The sequence below is a fragment of the Ursus arctos genome, unplaced genomic scaffold (genome assembly GCF_023065955.2).
Source record: "Ursus arctos isolate Adak ecotype North America unplaced genomic scaffold, UrsArc2.0 scaffold_1, whole genome shotgun sequence".
Lineage (NCBI taxonomy): Eukaryota > Metazoa > Chordata > Mammalia > Carnivora > Ursidae > Ursus > Ursus arctos.
The window spans coordinates 34661411-34676910 of record NW_026622763.1 but is presented as its reverse complement, the minus strand read 5'-3'; the positions used below and the strand labels follow the sequence as shown (position 1 = coordinate 34676910).

Genomic DNA, 15500 nt, shown 5'->3' with positions numbered 1-15500 from the left:
AATTTCTCTGACATCAACTTTAACAACATTTTTCTAGATATGTCTCCTGAAGCAAGGAAAACAAAAGCAAAAATAAGCTATTGGGACTACATCAAAATAAAAAGCTTCTGCACAGCAAAGAAAACAATCAACAAAACTAAAAGGCAACCCACTGAATGGGAGGATATATTTACAAATGACAGTTAGTATCCAAAATACATAGAAGAGTGATACAAGTCAATACACACAAAAAATGAATAATCCAATTTAAAAATGGGCAGAAGACATGAACAGACATTTCTCCAAAGACATACAGATGGCCAATATAGACAAGAAAAGATGCTCAATATCACTCATTCTCAGGAAAATGCAAATCAAAACCACAATGAAATATCACCTCACACCTGTCAGAATGGCTAAAATGAAAAACACAAGAAACAATAAGTGTGGGCAAGAATGTGGAAAAAAAGGAACCCTGGTGCATTGTTTGTGGGAATGCAAACTGGTGCAGCCACTATGGAAAACAGTATGAAGATTCTTCAAAGTTAAAAATAGAATCACCCTATGATCCAGTAATCACATTAGTGGGTATTTACCCAAAAAATACAAAAACACTAATTCAAAGGAATACATGCACCCCTATGTTTATTGCAGCATTATTTACAACAGCCAAATTATGGAAGCAGCCCAAATGTCCATCAGTAGATGAATAGATAAATAAGATGTGGTATACATACACACATACACACACACACACACACACACACACACACACACACACACACACACAGGAATATTATTCAGCCATAAAAAAAAGAATGAACTCTTGCTATTTGCAAAATGTAGATGGATCTAGACAGTATAATGCTAAGTGAAATCAGTCAGTCAGAGAAAGACAAATACCATATGATTTCATTTATATGTGGAATTTAAGAAACAAAACAAACAAGCAAAGGATAAAGAGAGATAGAGAAACCAAGAAACTGACTCTTAACTATAGAGAACAAACTGATGGTTACCAGAGGGGAGATGGGTGAAGAAGGTGAAGGGGATTAAGACTACACCAATCTTGATGAGCACTGAGTAATGCACGGGACTGTTGAATCACTATGCTGTACACCTGAAACTAGGATAACACTGTATGTTAACTATACTGGAATTAAAATAAAAAAACAAAAAAATTGTCACGCCATCCACATAACAAGGAAAACAAAGCTGAACTGAAAATCAGCAATTCTTCTTAGATCCATCAGAGAACTGAGGTCACAGGGTAAACAGCTGGCCTCAAAATTGGAGACAGACAGGCAGATATAAAGAATCACAACTTACTGGAGTAGAAATTGGGAAAACCGGTGCTGCAGTAGGAAAAGCTAATCTGTAATTGATGAACTGCTGGAAGCTCAGTGTGGACAAATCTGAGGGTTAAAAACTTAAGAAGGAACTGAGCAATAGGGGGACCACACGTTTTTGTGTTACCTCCAGGAGGCCTACCATGCTTTCACAGTGAAAATCTGAGAAAATCCCTTGGTGCTACTGGCTGGGGGAGGGGACACGTAGCCATTCTGAAATAAGCCTCGAGCATTCTCTTCTTAATGAAGCCTGATCTCAAGAGAAACTATTTTAGGAGAGCCTAACCAAGTAGGGTATTACAAAAGCATAACCAACTGGGGGGAAGGAAAATACCCAAACACCCTCTAGTCTTCCTGTCTTACCTACAAGGGAAGGGGCAAACCTGTGAAGCCTGAGTGAAGGTCATAGCCCAGAGGCACAAGCTCAAAAAAGACTGAGACCTAATCATAGGACTATAGAAGTGTTCTCCCCTAGCACCTCACATGAAGAGGGCTCCAATAGAACAGTGGACTACAATGGAAAGAACTACATACCTCAGACCTTATTTAAGACATCTTTCCATGTGCCTGGGTGGCTCAGTTGGTTAAGTGTCTGCCTTTGGCTCAGGTCATGGTGGGATTGAGCCCCACATTGGGTTTCCCTGCTCAGCGGGGAATCTGCTTCTCCCTCTACCTCTGCCCCTTCTCCTTGCTCATGCTCTCTCTCTCTCTCAAATAAATCTTAAAAAAAAAAAAAGAAGTCTCTCAAACAAAACAAAACCGCTTAGGTGGTTGAGTGTCCAACTCCTGATCTCAGCTCAGGTCTTGAATCTCAGGGTCATGAGTTCAAGCCCTGTGTTGGGCTCTACAATGGGTATAAAGCCTACTTAAAAAAAAAAAAGAAGAAGAAGAAGGCTCTCAAGTCCCTAAATTCAAAGTATATGACAAAGCTATAGTACAAAACACTATGGTATTAGCATAAAAGCAGACATATAGATCAATGGAACAGAATAAAGAGCAGAGAAATAAACCCAAGCATATATAGTCAACTAATTTATGACAAAAGAGGTAAGAATATACAATGGGAAAAGGACAGTCTCATCAACAAATCGTACTGGGAAAACTGGACATCCACATGCAAAAGAATGAAACTGGACCACTATCTTACACCATACACAAAAATTAACTCAAAATGGATTAAAGTCTTGAATATAAGACCAGAAACCATAAAACTCCTAGAAGAAAACACAGGCAGTATGCTCTTTGATGTCACTCTTGGTGGTATTTTTTGGATCTGACTCTAAAGGCAATGGCAACGAAAGCAAAAACAAACAAATGGGACTGCATTGAAATAAAATGTTCTGCACAGTAAAGGAAACCATCAACAAAATGGAAAGGCAGACTACCCAATGGGAGAAGATAATTGCAAAGGATGTATCTGATAAGGGGTTAATATCCAAAATATATATACATACATACACACACACACAATGGAATACTACTCAGCCATAAAAAGAATACTATAATTAAAAATATTATTAAAAAAAAGAATGAAATCTTGCCATTTGTGACAATATGGACAGACCTGGAGGGTATTATGCTAAGTGAAATAAGTCAGACAGAGAAAGATAAATAGTACCGATTTCGTTTAAACATGGGATCTAAAAAGCAAAACAAACAAATATACAAAACAAAACTCACAGAGAATAGATTGATTGGTAGTTGCAGGGGGCCAGCAGGGTAGGTGAAAGAGATTCAAGCGGTACAAAATTCCAGTTATACAATAAGTAAGTCATGGGGATGTGATATACAGCATAATGACTATAATCAATAATATTGTACTGTAAAATTGAAAATTACAAAGAAAGCAAATCTTAAAATATTTCTCATCACAAGAAAAAATGTTGTAATTTTGTATGGTGACAGATGTTAAGTAGATTGATTGCAGTGATTATTTTGCAAGGTACACAAATGTGGAATCATTATGTTGCATACCTGAAACTAATACAATGTTGTATGTCAATCATACATATATACATAAAACTCTTGATTCTATCAGGAACCCAAAGACAATAGGGGAGACAAAAACAAGGACATCAGAGGAAATTTAGTCTCTGACACCTATAATTACAGCAAACAGTAAACACAGCCTAACCCCTAGCTAGATAAAACAGGCATCAGTACTAAACTCAGATATGGCAGTGATATTAGAATTATGATACCAGGATTTAAATTAATTATATTAATATGTTAAAGGTGCTAATGGAAAAAGTGTACAACATGCAAGAACAGATGGGAAATTAGATGGTAACTACACTTACAGTGGTGAGCATTTTGTAATGGATATACAGTTGATCCTTATACAACATGTGTTGAACTGCATGGTTCCACTTACATGCAGATTTTTTTATAGTACTGTAAATGTATTTTCTTTTATGATTTTATTTTTTTAAATATTTTATTTATTTGAAAGAGAGTAAGAGAGAGAGAGCACAAGCCAGGGGGGAGAGGCAGAGGGAGAAGCAGACTCCCCACCAATCAGGGAGCCTGATGTGGGGCTTGATCCCAGGACACTGGGACCATGACCTCAGCCAAAGGCAGATGCTTAACCAACTGGGCCACCCAGGTGCCCTTTTTTAAAATGATTTTATTAATAGCATTTTCTTTTCTCTAGCTTTATTGCAAGAACACAGTACATAAAACATATAAAATACAAAATATGTGTTAACCAACAGTTTATGTTATTGTTAAGGCTTTTGGTCAACAGTAGGCTATTAGTAGCTAAGTTATTGGGGAGTCAAAAGTTATATGTGGATTTTTGACTGTGCAGGGTCAGCACCCCTATTCCCATGTTATTCAAGTGTCAACTGTAATTGTCAAATCACTGTATATACACCTAAACCTAATATAATATGTCAACTATACTTCAATTAAAAAAGATCAGATGGGATGGGGCGCCTGGGTGGCTCAGTCGTTAAACGTCTGCCTTCGGCTCAGGGCGTGATCCTGGCGTTCTGGGATCGAGCCCCACATCAGGCTCCTACGCTGGGAGCCTGCTTCTCCCACTCCCCCTGCTTGTGTTCTCTCTCACGCTGGCTATCTCTCTCTCTGTCAAATAAATAAATAAAAATCTTAAAAAAAAAAAAAGATCAGATGGGTAATGTAAGCAGAGAGATGGAAACCCTAAGAAAGAATCAAGAGTAAGTACTAACTATCAAAAATATTGTAAAGGAAATGAAGAAAGTTTTTAATGGGTTCATCAATGGACTGGACATGCCTGAAGAATCTGTGAGTTTAAGAAACGTCTAACATCTCTGCCACATCTGAGTCAGTTACAATGCTTGCTCTTTCTACTGTTTCATGTTGGTTTTTGTCTTTTAGTATGCCTTATAATTATTGGTTGAAAGCCAGGCATGATATGCTTAGTAAAAAAAACTGAAGAAAATAGGTTTGTAGTGGGAGGTTTTACATTTGACCAGTTAGGTATTAGGTTGTGTTCTATAAAAACTTACTAAATCAGAAATTATGGAGCAGGGTCCAGCAATTTGTGTTTTTAACAAGCCCTCCTGCTGGTTCTGATGGATGCCAAATTTGAGAACTACTTCTGTACCATCACGATTACTAAGACAGTGGTAAAATGAAGAAAAGTATAGGTAGAAGGGCATGCACTGGCTTTTGCGATAGCTCTAACATTTGAGAAAGATAAGGACAATTGTAAGAACTGTGGAATTGACTGGAGGAGATAATGCTAAGCGAAATAAGTCAAGCAGAGAAAGACAATTATCGTATGGTTTCACTCATTTATGGAACAAAAGAAGTAGGAAGATCGGTAGGAGAAGGAAGGGAAGAAGAAAGGGGAGTAAACAGAAGGGGGAATGAACCATGAGAGTATGGACTCTGGGAACAAACTGAGGGGTTCAGAGGGGGTGGGGTGGGGGAACGGGATAGGCTGGTGATGGGTATTAAGGAGGGCACGTATTGCATGGTGGATTGGGTGTTATACACAAATAATGAATCATGGAACTTTACATAAAAAACTAGGGATGTACTGTATGGTGACTAACATAATATAATAAAAAATATTATTAAAAAAAAAGAACTGTGGGGGCACCTGGGTGGCGCGGTCTTTAAGTGTCTGCCTTTGGCTCAGGGTGTGATCCCGGCGTTATGGGATCGAGCCCCACATCAGGCTCCTCTGCTATGAGCCTGCTTCTTCCTCTCCCACTCCCCCTGCTTGTGTTCCCTCTCTCACTGGCTGTCTCTCTCTCTGTCAAATAAAATCTTTAAAAAAAAAAAAGAACTGTGGAGTTGGTTGGTTGTTGTTAATTATTATTAATGTGCTACAGGAAGGAAATGACAAGCTCATGTTAGCCAGCTATCTACTCGAGGCATATCATGAAGCTAGAAATCATTTACGGCAGCCTTTAAAGAGACTTTCAAAACCAGGGTTCCTTTGAGAAATGTTTGATTCTAAAACTGAGACAAAGAAAATACACAGTGAGACTGAAGCACTGTAGTAAAGAAATGCTAAAAAGCAAGAGAGGAGTTAAGATGGTGGAGGAGCAGGGGACCCCTTTTTCAGCCGGTCCCCTGAGTCGAGCTGGATAGGTACCAGACCAGCCTAAACAACCACGGAACCAGCCTGAGACGCAGGAAGACGCATCTGGATCTCTACAAATGAACATCTCCAGCGCTGAGTATTGAGGTACGAAGCGGGGAGCCGTGAAACCGTGCACTGATATCGGAAGATAAATGGAAGGGGGAGGGAGCCTCCGCGTTCGCGTGCCGGGAAGCAGTGGCCACCTGCACGGGGGAGCGGGCGGACTCGCAGACCGGCACCCGCGAGAGAGCAGACTGAGACTGTGAGCCGGGGAACGTGCGCCACCAGACTTCTCACAGAGCTCTGGTGCGCTCACTGGAACCAGACTGAGACTGGGAGCTCCGGGAGCGCGCGGGGCAGCTGGCGGCATTAGAAACACAAAGGACAGAGATGCCGGCCCTGGAAGTGAGGGCTGGGACTCCGGGTGTGGAGTGCACATCCCAGGACGCTGCAGGGTTGAGCAGCACCAACAGTAACGGAGTTAAAGTGGCCAAAACATCAGTGGAGAATGGTCCGCAATCCCTCTGTGCTGAGACAGAGGCTGAAATTCCGCCACTGCTGCTCTGACTCTCAGAAGAGGCACAGCAAACCGCCAGGGAAAGCTGCCAGAGAACAAAAGCCTGGAAATACCGGCTCAGAGAGTGCCCATCCCCGTCCCCCCTCGCAGGGGACGCGGAGACTCTACCCAAACAGGGTTGCCTGAGTATCGGCGCGGCAGGCCCCTCCCCCAGAAGGCAGGCTGAAAAATCAAGAAGCCCACATCCCGGGGCGCCTGGGTGGCGCAGTCATTGAGCGCCTGTCTCCGGCTTAGGGCGTGATCCCGGCGTTCCGGAAAGGAGTCCCTCATCGGGCTCCTCCGCTGGGAGCCTGCTTCTTCCTCTCCCACTCCCCTGCTTCTGTTCCCTCTCTCGCTGGTTGTCTCTCTGCCATATAAATAAATAAAATCTTTAAAGAAGAAGCCCACATCCCTAAAATCCCTATAAAACAAGGGAGCACGACCTGGGTCCCGGTCAATAATTTGGCTCCGGACAACCCCGCAACCTCTCCTCATCAGAATGACGAGAAGAAGTCCCCCCCAGCAAAGAAAAGACAATGAGTCTGTGGCCTCTGCCACAGAACTAATGGATATGGATGTAACCAAATTATCAGAAATGGAATTCAGAGTAACAATGGTCAAGTTGATGAATAGACTTGAAAAAAGTATTAACGAAAATGTTAATGAGAATATAGAATCTCTAAGGGCGGAAATGAGAGCGAATCTGACAGAAATTAAAAATTCTATGAGCCAAATGCAGGCAAAACTAGAGGCTCTGACGGCCAAGGTCACCGAGGCAGAGGAACGTATTAGCGAATTGGAGGATGGGTTAGTAGAAGAAAAAACGAAAATAGAAGCTGGATTTAAAAAAATCCACGCCCACGAATGTAGGTTACGGGAGATTACTGACTCAATGAAACAATCCAATGTCAGAATCATTGGCATCCCCGAAGGGGTGGAGAAAAACAGAGGTCTAGAAGAGATACTTGAAAAAATTATAGCTGAAAACTACCCTAATCTAGCAAGGGAAACAAACATTCGTGTCCAAGAGGCAGAGAGGACCCCTCCCAAGCTCAACCACGACAAACCTACACCACGTCACGTCATAGTGCATTTCGCAAATATTAGATCCAAGGATACAGTATTGAAAGGGCCAGGGCAAAGAAATTTCTCACGTACCAAGGCAAAGGTATCAGAATTACGTCAGTTCTGTCTACACAGACCTGGAATGAGAGAAAGGGTTGGGGGGGGCATTTTTAAAGCTCTTTCAGAGAAAAACATGCAGCCAAGGATCTTTTATCCAGCAAGGCGGTCATTCAGAATTGATGGAGAAATAAAAACCTTCCAGATTCGCCAGTCATTAACCAATTTCGTAACCACGAAACCAGCCCTACAGGAGATATTAAGGCGGGTTCTATAAAGGTAAAAAGGCCCCAAGAGTGATACAGAACAGAAAGTCACAACCGATACAAAGACTTTACTGGCAACATGGCATCATTAAAAGCATATCTTTCAGTATTCAGTCTCAATGTAAATGGCTTGAATGCTCCCATAAAGCCACAGGGTTGCAGATTGGATAAAAAGAAATAACCCATCCATTTGCTGTCTACAAGAGATTCATTTTGAACCCAAAGATACAGTCTCAATGTAAATGGCTTGAATGCTCCCATAAATGCCACAGGGTTGCAGATTGGATAAAAAGAAATGACCCATCCATTTGCTGTCTACAAGAGATTAATTTTGAACCCAAAGATACATTCAGACTGACAGTAAAGGGATGGATTACCATCTTTCATGCAAATGGACCTCAAAAGAAAGCTGGGGTAGCAATTCTCATATCAGATAGATTGGATTTTAAAATAAAGACTATAGTTAGAGACACAGAAGGGCACTATATTATTCTTAAATGATGTATCCAACAAGTGGATATGACGATTATAAATATATATGCCCCCAACAGGGGAGCAGCAAGATACACAAACCAACTCTTAACCAGAATAAAGAATATATAGATAAAAATACATTAATAGTAGGAGACCTCAACACCCCACTATCAGAAATAGACAGAACACCCTGGCAAAAACTAAGCAAAGAATCAAAGGCTTTGAATGCCATACTCGACGAGTTGGACCTCATAGATATATATAGAACACTACACCCCAGAACCAAAGAATACTCATTCTATTCTAATGCCCATGGAACATTCTCAAGAATAGACCATGTTCTGGGACACAAAACAGGTCTCAACCGATACCAAAAGATTGAAATTATCCCCTGCATATTCTCAGACCACAACGCTCTGAAATTGGAACTCAACCACAAGGAAAAATTTGGAAGAAACTCAAACACTTGGCGACTAAGAACCATCCTGCTCAGGAATGATTCGATAAACCAGGAAATCAAAAATCAATTTAAACAATTTATGGAGACCAACGAGAATGAAAACACAACAGTCCAAAACCTATGGGATACTGCAAAGGCAGTCCTAAGGGGGAAATACATAGCCATCCAAGCCTCACTCAAAAGAATAGAAAAATCTGAAATGCAGTTTTTATATTCTCACCTCAAGAAGCTGGAACAGCAACAGAGGGACAGGCCTAATCCACGCATGAGGAAGCAGTTGACCAAGATTAGAGAAGAAATCAATGAATTAGAAACAGTACAGTAGAGCACATCAATAGGACTAGAAGCTGGTTCTTTGAGAGAATCAATAAAATTGACAGACCACTGGCAAGACTTATCCAAAAGAAAAGAGAAAGGACCCAAATTAATAAAATTATGAATGAAAAAGGAGAGGTCACGACCAACACCAATGAAATTGTAAGGATTATTAGAAACTTTTATCAACAGCTACATGCCAATAAATTAAGCAATCTGGAAGAGATGGAGGCCTTCCTGGAAACCTATAAACTACCAAGACTGAAACAGGAAGAAATCGATTTCTTAAACAGGCCAATTAATTATGAAGAAATTGAGTCAGTGATAAACAACCTTCCAAATAACAAAACTCCAGGCCCGGACGGTTTTCCTGGGGAATTCTACCAAACATTCAAAGAAGAAATAATACCTATTCTCCTAAAGCTATATCAAAAAATAGAAACAGAAGGAAAGCTACCAAACTCATTCTATGAGGCCAATATTACCTTGATCCCCAAACCAGGCCAAGACCCCATCAAAAAGGAGAATTACAGACTGATTTCCCTAATGAATATGGACGCCCAAATCCTCAACAAGATCCTAGCTAATAGAATCAACAGTACATTAAAAGGATTATCCATCATGACCAAGTAGGATTCATACCTGGGATGCAAGCGTGGTTCAACATTCGCAAATCGATCAGCGTGATACATCATATCAACAAGAAAAGTCTCAGGAACCATATGATCGTCTCAATTGATGCAGAAAAAGCATTTGACAAAATACAGCATCCTTTCCTGATTAAAACCCTTCAGAGTGTAGGGATAGAGGGTACATTTCTCAATCTCATAAAAGCCATCTATGAAAAGCCTACACCAAATATTATTCTCAATGGGGAAAAGCTGGAAGCCTTTCCCTTAAGATCAGGAACACGACAAGGATGCCCACTCTCGCCACTATTATTCAACATAGTACTAGAAGTCCTTGCAACAGCAATCAGACAATAAAAAGGGATAAAAGGTATACAAATCGGCAAAGAAGAAGTCAAAATGTCTCTCTTCGCAGATGACATGATACTCTACATGGAAAACCCAAAAGAATCCACTTCCAAACTATTAGAAGTTATAGAGCAATTCAGTAATGTGGCAGGATACAAAATCAATGCTCAGAAATCAGTTGCATTTCTATACAAGAATAATGAGACTGAAGAAAGAGAAATTAGGGAATCCATCCCGTTTACAATAGCACCAAAACCATACGTTACCTTGGAATTAACTTAACCAGAGACGTAAAGGAACTATATTCTAGAAACTATAAATCACTCTTGAAAGACATTGCGGAAGACATAAAAAGATGGAAATATATTCCATGCTTATGGATTGGAAGAATTAACATAGTTAAAATGTCCATGCTACCCAGAGCAATCTACACTTTCAATGCTATCCCGATCAAAATACCGAGGACATTCTTAAAAGAACTGGAACAAATAGTCCTTAAATTTGTATGGAAACAGAAAAGGTCCCGAATCTCCAAGGAACTGTTGAAAAGGAAAAACAAAGCTGGGGGCATCACATTGCCGGATTTCGAGCTGTACTACAAAGCTGTGATCACAAAGACAGCATGGTACTGGCACAAAAACAGACACATAGACCGATGGAACAGAATAGAGAACCCAGAAATGGACCCTCGGCTCTTTGGGCAACTAATCTTTGATAAAGCAGGAAAAAACATCCGGTGGAAAAAAGACAGTCTCTTCAATAAATGGTGCTGGGAAAATTGGACAGATACATGCAAAAGAATGAAACTTGACCACTCTCTCACACCATACACAAAGATAAACTCCAAATGGATGAAAGACCTCGATGTGAGACAGGAATCCATCAAAATTCTAGAGGAGAACATAGGCAGCAACCTCTACGACATCGGCCAAAGCAACCTTTTTCATGACGCATCTCCAAAGGCAAGAGAAACAAAAGATAAAATGAACTTGTGGGACTTCATCAAGATAAAAAGCTTCTGCACAGCCAAGGAAACAGTCAAAAAAACTAAGAGGCAGCCCACGGAATGGGAGAATATATTTGCAAATGACACTACAGATAAAAGACTGGTATCCAAGATCTACAAAGAACTTCTCAAACTCAATACACGAGAAACAAATAATCAAGTCAAAAAATGGGCAGAAGATATGAACAGACACTTTTCCAATGAAGACATACAAATGGCTAACAGACACATGAAAACATGTTCAAAATCATTAGCCATCAGGGAAATTCAAATCAAAACCACACTGAGATACCACCTTACGCCAGTTAGAATGGCAAAAATAGACAAGGCAAGAAACAACAATTGTTGGAGAGGATGTGGAGAAAGGGGATCCCTCCTACATTGTTGGTGGGAATTCAAGTTGGTACAGCCACTCTGGAAAACAGTGTGGAGGTCCCTTAAAAAGTTAAAAATTGAGCTACCCTATGACCCAGACATTGCACTACTGGGTATTTACCCCAAAGATACAGACGTAGTGAAGAGAAGGGCCATATGCACCCCAATGTTCATAGCAGCATTGTCTACAATAGCTAAATCGTGGAAGGAGCCGAGATGCCCTTCAACAGATGACTGGATTAAGAAGTTGTGGTCCATATATGAGGGCCTCAGAGGGGAGGGGTGGGGGAATGGGATAGACCGGTGATGAGTAGTAAGGAGGGCACATATTGCATGGTGCACTGGGTGTTATATGCAACTAATGAATCATTGAACTTTACATCGGAAACCGGGGATGTACTGTATGGTGACTAACATAATATAATAAAAAATCATTAAAAAAAAAAAAGAAGTTGTGGTCCATATATACAATGGAATATTACTCAGCTCAGAAAGAACAAATTCTCAACATTTGCTGCAACATGGACGGCACTGGAGGAGATAATGCTAAGTGAAATAAGTCAAGCAGAGGAAGACAATTATCATATGATTTCTCTCATCTATGGAACATAAGAACTAGGATGATCGGTAGGGGAAGAAAGGGATAAAGAAAGGGGGGGGTAATCAGAAGGGGGAATGAAACATGAGAGACTATGGACTCTGAGAAACAAACTGAGGGCTTCGGAGGGGAGGGGGGTGGGGGAATGGGATAGACCAGTGATGGGTAGTAAGGAGGGCACGTATTGCATGGTGCACTGGGTGTTATACGCAACTAATGAAGCATCGAACTTTACATTGGAAACCGGGGATGTACTGTATGGTGACTAACATAATATAATAAAAAATCATTAAAAAAAAAAGAAATGCTAAAAAACAAAACAAAACAAAACAGAGGCACATCAAAGGGACACAGAAGGTAAAGCTTAATTCCCTCCCCTCCCTTGGAGGATGGCCTAGACTCAATAACCCGCTTCCTTAGAGTAGGGAAAGGAAAAAATATTAACTATAAAATGGAAGAACTTGGCAAATGGTACATTTATGAAGTGCTGAACAGTCCATCACCAGAATTTATGTGAATATCATGTACCCCCTACAATGTGATGAGGACACTTCACCTCAGAGGTATTCTTTCCAAAACCCCATAACACCCATCTAAGCATGAAAAAGTCATCAGACAAACCTAGATTCAGGAACAGTCTATAGAATCTGATCAACACTCCTCAAGGCTATCACGGTCATAAAAATCAAGACTAAGAAATTGCCACAAACCAGAGGAGACCAGGAAGACAAGACGACTAAATGAAATGTGTTACCCTGGTATGCAGAAAAGAGGTAACAGGAACGCCTGGTGGCTCAGTCAGCTGGGCATCTGCCTTTGGCTCCGGCCATGATCCTGGAGTCCTGGGATCAAGTCCCACATCAGGCTCTTTGCTCAGCATGGAGCTTACTTCTTCGTCTGAGTGAATGAGTGAAACCTCCATACCTGCTCGTGCTCTCTTGCTCTCTCTCTCTGACAGACAAAAAAAAAAAAAAAAAAAAAAGAGTTAACAAAGCAGTCTTGAGATTGCTACCCTTGGAAAGTCCTGCTTGCAAGGTTGGCCCTTAACTGGTGTCTGGGAACTTAGATTTTGGGAGAGTTCCCACAATTCCGTCATAAGAATGGCTCATGGTGCCTAAACTGTTTGTACAAACAATACAGTTTATGATGAATACCTGCTTTCCTTCTGAGAGTCTAGAAATTTGAGTTCTTGCTAGCTGGAGGGTACCTGTGTGACTAGCCCTTAATAAAAATCCTAGGCATTGAATCTGCAATAAGCTTACTGGCAGACAACATTTCTAGTTATCACAACTTGTTGCTAAAGAAATTAAACATGTCTTGTGTGACTCCACTGAGAGAGGACTCTTGGAAGCTTGTACTTCTGGACTTCACCCCAGGTACCATTTCTCTCTGCTGATTTTGTTTTGTATCCTTTCATTGTAATAAATCATAGTCATGAGGATGACTATATGCTGATTCCTACGTCCTGGCAAATAATTAAACTTGGGGGTGGTCTTGGCGAACCTTGAAACAGCTGGATTGGATCCTGGGGGGAAAAAAGTGGACATTAATGTAAACATTGGTAAAATCCAAACAAAGTTTGGACTTTAGTTAACGGCAATGAGCCAATGTTGGTTTTTTAGCTTTGACAAATGTATCATGGAACTGTAAGATCTTAACACCGTGTTAAGGGGTAAATGAGAACTCTCTGTACTATCTTTGTAACTTTTTTGTAAATCTAAATTATTCCAAAATAAAAAATTTATTTAAAAAATAACACTCAAACAAAATACCTTGGAAATTCATTTAAAAGACTATACCATTCATCAGAAAGAGAGAGAGGGAGATTATCTAAACTGAAACACAAAGAAAGAAATGAGAGAGAGAGCATGCAAGTGCTTTTTAGAGAGAGAGAATGCAAGTGCTTGATTTACTGTAGCCACAGGGACAGATTATAGTTCTAAAAAAAGAAACTCAGTTCCTGACTGTGAGAGTAGCAGAATTTAGAAGAAGGTTGAATTCATAACCCATAGCATGCCTCCTAAATTAAAGTCAGGGCCGGAAAGGGAGAATAAAGACCCTGAGACCTAGAATGGAGATACCTAGGTGGAAACTCTTGAGAACATTGAGCTGATAGATTTACCTCAATCCTCTGGACAAGGTACACTTGCCCTTGCTATAGGATAGTGACCTCCCTTTGAAAACCATGCAAAAGTTTCACCTGAGGAAGATGCCTTCCAAGATGCTAGATTCCCTTAAGATTTGCCACAACTATCTCCAGTGTTTCTAGACCAATACCTAGGGTCAACTTTCATCATCCCTTACTGGGGAAGCACTGTCCCTGTTTTGGAATAAAAAGTATTATTCACCAAACACGTACTGGCAGAACTGGAAGCACACACCTGGCTGGGGATGGACCTTGTTGTATGTTCAGGGAATGTGCTCTGTGGTAAGGATATTCTAGATCTGTTGGGTATAAACCCCAAATAATCAAGAAAACCCTAAAGAACTGAACTGAACTAAAATTGGTAAGGTATTTTCTGTTAGCAGGGAGCCCCTGTTATAGGGGCTCAAAAGAGGTTATATCACAGAAAAATGTAAAGGTTGCATTTCTTTACACAGCAAAATCTGTGAGCTGCCACTGACATATCTTTTAATTCTTCAAAAACTTCATCAGGTGAAGTTGCAATGAACAACCTTCGTATCCTCTTGTTTCTAAGGCAGAGTCTGGCTCTTAGTAACTATTAAGAAATTGGCTAAGTGGAGGAACTCAACAGGAGGCTGAGTACACGCAGAGAAAGGTCAATACCTAAGATTCTTGAGTATGCTTGCCGTTCAAGGTGATAAGTGTCTTTAAAATGTGAGTGCTTTCCAAAGGCTAATCCTCAACTCTTTGTTCCTAGTACAAGCTCTTCTACAGTATCTCCTCTAGCAGCTTTCATGTGCTGCAACAACCTACTAAACTGTTCTGTGAGATTCTGCTTCTTCAGATACATCATGCACACTGATGTCAGATTACTATCCAGATACTCTTTTTAGTATGTTACTCTGCTGTTCAAAATTTTTAAATGAGTATTTATAGCCTTATATGCTAAAATTAAAATATCTTAGCTTCTTGAAGGCTCTTCCCAATCTGTTTCCTCTTTATCTAGTCTTGTTTTCCATTCCAACTCTAAGTCTTTTTTTTTTTTTTAAGATTTTATTTATTTATTTGACAGAGAGAGACAGCCAGCGAGAGAGGGAACACAAGCAGGGGGAGTGGGAGAGGAAGAAGCAGGCTCCCAGCAGAGGAGCCTGATGTGGGGCTCGATCCCAGAACGCGAGGATCACGCCCTGAGCCTGAGCTGAAGGCAGCCGCTCAACGACTGTGCCACCCAGGCGCCCCCCAACTCTAAGTCTTAATCCTAGAAAGTCTCCAAACATATCTTTAACATCCTAGGCTCAGTGTTTTGTTTTTTGTTTGTG

At 40.6% G+C, this 15500-nt stretch overlaps 1 protein-coding gene across 1 annotated transcript in view; it reads right to left on the bottom strand.

The window, feature by feature from the left end:
* The window catches only part of FMNL2 (formin like 2), a 428341-nt gene that overhangs the window by 411846 nt on the left and 995 nt on the right, over positions 1 to 15500 (bottom strand). Inside the window, exon 2 of the mRNA XM_057317774.1 lies at positions 12811 to 13007. The gene's annotated coding sequence lies outside the window, so the exon portion shown is untranslated. The remainder of the gene's footprint in view (positions 1 to 12810; positions 13008 to 15500) is intronic.